The sequence below is a fragment of the Myotis daubentonii genome, chromosome 9, assembly GCF_963259705.1.
Source record: "Myotis daubentonii chromosome 9, mMyoDau2.1, whole genome shotgun sequence".
NCBI lineage: Eukaryota > Metazoa > Chordata > Mammalia > Chiroptera > Vespertilionidae > Myotis > Myotis daubentonii.
Window position 1 is genome coordinate 6,861,370 of NC_081848.1, and position 5,790 is coordinate 6,867,159.

General features: G+C 55.1%; 1 long non-coding RNA gene across 1 annotated transcript; it reads left to right on the plus strand.

Moving 5' to 3' along the window:
- The first annotated feature begins 3,829 nt into the window (after nucleotides 1-3,829).
- On the plus strand, nucleotides 3,830-5,141 carry LOC132241993 (uncharacterized). Its single transcript, XR_009454535.1, has 3 exons — nucleotides 3,830-4,227; nucleotides 4,305-4,435; nucleotides 4,851-5,141. It is a non-coding gene; the product is annotated as an uncharacterized LOC132241993 (long non-coding RNA).
- Nucleotides 5,142-5,790: the final 649 nt, after the last annotated feature.

Genomic DNA, 5,790 nt, shown 5'->3' on the forward strand with positions numbered 1-5,790 from the left:
CGGCCAGAGCCTCCCTGGAGCTAAGCGATCCCAGGCAGGTGCTGCCAGTCACCCAGCGTCCCGAGAAGCGGCTCAGCGCCTGGCATTCCGGCCTCTGTCACCCTCACCGCCTCCCAGCCCGGCCACAGCGTGGACCCCTCCCCAGGTGCACCCGGGAAGGTGCACCCCAAGCGCTCACCCCGCCTGCGCCTGGCTCCCCACATCACACCCAGGCCGCCTTCGCTGTGTGATGGCTGGGAAACGTTGAATGCTTTCCCCTTCATTACCAGAAAGCGTTTTATTCTGATTGAAGTGAACAATATGAAGAGACCACAGAGCGCTGGCGCAGGATGAAAAGTCCCTTATATCCAGAGTCCCACTTCAAAGTGTCCTGTGACAACGTGCCACTTTAATCAGGGGGAGGAAATTGCCATGGAACTTAATTAATATCAAAAACACCTTTCCTTATTCACCAGAAAGAAGGGTGGCTGCGGAGACAGGAAGAGAAGCTGGGCGGCTGTGCACAGGCACCGTGAGGAGGAGCTGTGGTTTCAATGGCCCCGCGTGCATCTTAGGTTCCGTGAAGAACTCTAAGGCCACAGGGAGCTCTTTGCCACAGAGGAGGTTTGCATCCTCCACCCCAGCACTCCGGCTTTCCTACAAAGTAAAGCAAAGGCCTGAGGTCGTTATCTGGATATTTCAGAGAGAAACACAGAAATCAGGTTTTAATTCAGTTTCTCCGAAGGATTTGCAGAGCGTGGTTTTGGAGAGCTGGGCCACGTGGCTCCAGGTTCTCTCCACAGCCTGTTCTGGACACTGTCCCTCCTCTGGCTGCCTGTCCTTGTCACCACATCTCACCTTACTCCCCGCCCCTCCCCCAAGTGTTCTGGGAGGACTCCCAGGCATTTCTCTGGTCTCTCCTCTCTTTACACAATCAATGCACCATCTCCATCCTGCCTCCTAGTTGCCTCTCAAGTCTGTCCTCTTCCTACCACCACCCCAGGCAGGGCCTCTTCCTGTCTCCCCTAAGTGAGTTTCAAGGAGGCTCCTAACTGGTGTTTTCTCTTTTCTCTTGCCCAGGAGAGTCCATTCTCCAACCAGCAGCCAGTGTTCTTTTATGAGACATGAAGGCACCTCACTCCTCGGCCAACACCCTTTGCCGGCTTCCCATCATCCTTAGAAAAAACTAGAGCTTCCTCACGGGGACCTCACGCCGGCACTGCATGGTCTTGCTCTGCCTACCCCTCGCACATGCGCTCCTCACCCGCGCCGGAGCTCATGGTGCTCCTTCTGCTTGGAGCACTCCTCCACCCACCGGACCTCAACCTAAGTCACCCCAATCCATCTCAAGTGTTATTTACTCTTGGAAGGATTCTGCGACACTCACCCCCAAAGCTAAGCTAAACTCACATAGAATATTTCACCTCTTTGTAACACACATCAAAATTGCAATCAATTAAATATTTGCTCCAACAGTGGTTTGATATTTATCTTTTCTTGACGGTAAGCGGGTAGAAGTAGAGACCAAGTCTGTCTTGTCACGGCTGTTTGCTGAGCTGCCTGCACGTTGTCAGGGCAGACATCGATCGAATCTCCATCAGCTTATTTTGATCTAACAAACGCCACAGGAAACACCATTTTATTAAACCCATTGTACAGGAGTAGAGCATGAAGCACAGAGATTGGGTATGACCCGAAGTCACACATTAGTAGAGGGTGGGTAGTATGGCTCCTGAATCTAGCTCTTCATCACTGTGCTTTTCATTTCCCTTCACACAGGAGGAGCACAATGTTCATTTATGGAAGGAGGGGAGGGAGGGAGGGAGGGAGAGAGAGAAAGAGAAAGAAATGATTGGCCTACAAATAGTGAAGTGACCATATTGTACCAGGCATAACCCTATGGACTCGCAGCCCACTCAGGGAGGTGCCATTCCTTCTCAGCACAGCGCGCCTTTAACATGCCCAGGGAGGACCCTAGCCTCGCGATTGTCCCTAGAAACGCCCCTTTAAGGAATGAGCATCATATGCAAATGCGTCCTGAGAAAGTTCCGATGCCGGCTTGTCTGGGCAATCTCTCTGTCCCCGTTCTTCACCCCATCCCACTTCCCCCAACATGGGGAGATGCGATCAATGCATGGAGTGGGGCCACACACCATGCCCCAGCGGGTCCTGGGACACAGAGCACTCACACCGCCCAGCAGGCCATTTTGTCTGGGGAGGGCGATGGAGACACAACTACTGCCGGACACCGAGCAAACCGCTACGAACTCCAGGAAGCTTACAGACTTGACATGAGAGCTCTCGATGTCCTTCGAGGGGTCATTTCGTAATGAAGGCGAATGTTCTGTGGTTCTGTGACGGAGGCAAGTCCAACACCAAAGGCGACGTGGATCCAAAAGCGAAGGTGGTTGTGTGCAAGGTTTGTGTACACCAACAGGACCCACAGCCATTAGTAAGTTCTTATGATTATTTAAGAATGAAATAAACATTTTTCCCTTTCAGCTTGTTTTTTTCCCAATCAGCTATCAAATCGTGAGGGTGTTACTACTTAGAAGGCTGGCTGACGCTGGCTAATTAAAGACGGAACTGTCGTTCTTTTGACCCATGGGCACCGCAAAGAGCTGCGGAGACTAAGATGCGGTGAGCCGAGCAAGCCGGGGGCCCTCTGGTGTGGGTTCTGGGATTGTCAGACTAATATGGCAGCGGGAGAAGGGACAGCCCCCCTTAAACAGGACCACCTCAGACAGGACACTGGGGGTGTCGCCTGGACCAGCTGCAGCCAGTAGACGGGGAAAGGGAAGAAGCAGGGGGCGGACCAGCCGGCCCCCCCGGGGGCCTCTCCTGCGCCTGGCACACCCATTGGCCCACAGAGCCACTTTGATGAAATAAGTAGTTGGCCATATTTTCTTTTGTTCTCTCAAACTCCTCTGTTAATCCAGTGAAACAATATTTATGAAATACTTATATTGTTGCCACTCACTGTGCTAAACACAGGGAACACCACAGTCATGCTCCTCCCTTCATGGGAAGCACTGTGGTCAGTGCTATGAAGAGGACAAACCTGATCAGCTGGGTGAGGAAGGTAGGAATGGATGGATCAGGGGCGTCTTCTCAGGGGCTCTAAGCAGGTGATATCTGAGCTGAGGCCTGGAGCATAAGAATCAGTCAGACTTTTCTTTTGCATGTGTTCATATGCTTGCATCTCACAGATTTTCATTTCTAATAAAGTAAATATCAATATTTAAATCCCATATAAACAAAAAGCTCTTTGGGGGTTGTCTTTCTGTTTTCCCCAAAGTATAAGGGTCATGAGACCCAACACTTAGAAAACCACTGTGGTTTATCACAGCCGTGATTGGTCCACTTCTTGCTCTGACCTCATAAGGGGCCATTGTGAGGGAATTGCAAACCACACCCCAGCTGTGATTGGTCCATTTCTTGCTCTGACCTCATAAGCCGGGGAACAGAACTGCCCATCAGGGGCGCTTTCGGGCAGAGCTGTTGCCTGGTGGGTCTGGTAGGGTAGGGAGCTGACCTGCAGGAGGGGGCGCTTTGGGGCGGCTGCAGATGCGCGCCTCTCCCCACATGCCCATCAGGGGCCAGCGGGGCAGGCACTTCTCCTTTCTTAGATGTTTTCTCAGGACTCGGTGGCACCCCGTACAGGTTCTCATGCTGCGCCTTCAGCATCACAGGAGTTTCCTGGGCCCCGCATCGCACCCGGGCAGGTAGTGAACAGAATGCTGGTCCGCCCTCCACGCCCAGGCCCAGGCTCCAGGTCACCGCCTCAGGGAAGATGGGGAAGGTGTTCTTTCCGCCTCCTCTGCTCACGCCATCCCTCCTCCAGCCCCGGGGCCGGCACAAAGCTGCTCAGAGCTTTGTTCTCTCCTCGCCCGTCTTCAAGGCCCGGGTCTAACCCAGGGAGGGCCACCCAGCCAGCTTCGCCCCCTGCACTGCCCGAGCGCCTGAGCCTGGACGTGGGTCCGGCAGGGGAAGCGCAGGCCTGGAGGGAAGGACGGGAAGGGAGAGGGGCTTCAGCTGCAGGCAGCGCCCAGCTGGCGGCCGAGCTCTGCGTCCAGTCCGGGGGCTTGCAGCCTGGCAGCCCCCCACCACGCCCCGCCCCCCCATGGACCTGCTGCCAAGAGAAGGTGGCTACCTTGTTCCTCGGTGCCAGCGGTGTCTGTCCCAGCTGCCATAGCGTCATCTCCCAGCTGCGGGACCTGATATGATTTCATGCAGATCTGTAGACAGGTATGGAAAAGACATCTGGAAAAATGATAGCATATCAAGGCAAAGATTTCAAAAAAAGTCATTTTTTAAATGTCCAGCCATAGGTACCAGCGCGCAGTCCTCGCAGGCACACTGTCAAGGCCTGCCACTGCCTGTTTCCTGATCTCAGAGCGCCCCCTGTGGAAAGGACGCTCCTACTGCCCTGGCTGCACACGCTTCCTGCCCACCGGTGAGCCTGGGTTGGAAACGGGAAAAGGAGAGGGAAGCAGGCAAACCGGGCAGAGGGAGGAGGAACTGACCCCAGGGAGCACCACGTGGGCACACGCTCCCCGGGCAAGCACTGTGCCACTCGCTGGACATGCATAGTCTCACTAAACGCTCACACAGGAAAGAAGCCTCCAGCCCCAATTTACTAACAAAGGCGGCGGGGGGCGGGGGAGGGGGGGAGGGCGGGGGGGGAGGGGGGCGGGGGTCTGCAGGGCATGAGCTTGACCTGGAACCCAAGGTTCTGCGTCTTTTGGAGGAAGGAGTCTGGGGTGAGACTGGGGGACCTTGTGCGTAAGGAATCTCTTCAGCAGCAATGCCCTCCCCGTGGGTCTGTGCGTGAGCGGAGCCTGACTTCCCTGTTCCTTCTTGGCAGGGAGCGCATCTCAGCCAGCGTTCGTGGGCCTGAGACCACCTCACCAGTCCCTCCGCCTCCAGGCTGCGCTGCCTTCTGATCCTTGGTCTGGCTTCTGGTTGACCGTCCCAGAACCAATTCCGCTTTGAATATTAGGGAGGGCTCGGAAGAGGTGTCCGTGCGTGTCCTCCCAGATAGCACCTTGGGGTGTCTGGAGAAGAGGGAGAGAAGCAAGCTCTGATTCCGTGATGCCATGATGAAGGAAGACAGAGATTATGCAGGGCTGAGGCTGTGCCCCTCCCCTCCTCCCCCCACCCCCTCCCCTCTCCCTCCTCCCCCCTCCCCTCTCCCTTCCCCCCTCCCCCCTCCGCTCTCCCTCCAACCCCCTCCCCCTCCCCCCTCCCCCCTCCCCTCTCCCTCCAACCCCCTATCCCTTTCCCCCTCCCCCGTCCCCCCTCCCTCCTCCCCACCCCTCCTCACAGTGCCAAACCCCTCTTTGTGAGTGATGGCTGCCTTCATGAGCAAACACATCCGTGAGGCAGGGGAGCGGAGGCAGGTCTGTTTATGTAGGGGACCGAGAATTAAGGCACTTTTTCAGAAGGACCTTGTTGAGTCGGACATGGTAGGACTCAGTAGCCTTCCTCTCTGCGGACCCTGGGCGCCCAGGTGACCTGAGCACAATGTGGATAGAACTGAGGTCAGTGTTTGAGCTCTCAGTGGCCAACATAACCCTTCAAAGAAGAAAACTCAATTCCCAAGCCCTGGGCACTCAGAGCTTTGCCTGTCAAATGCAAGACAATGAGTACGGGGTATTGATGAAACCATTCTCTATCTCCCAGAGTCTCCTAAATGCTGGCCCACACTAGAACTTTCTCTCAGAATTTAGAACCAGGGCATTTTTTAATCCCCCAAGAATAGAGGATAATGGGAAAGTATACTTCCCTCACTTAAATGATGCGCACTAT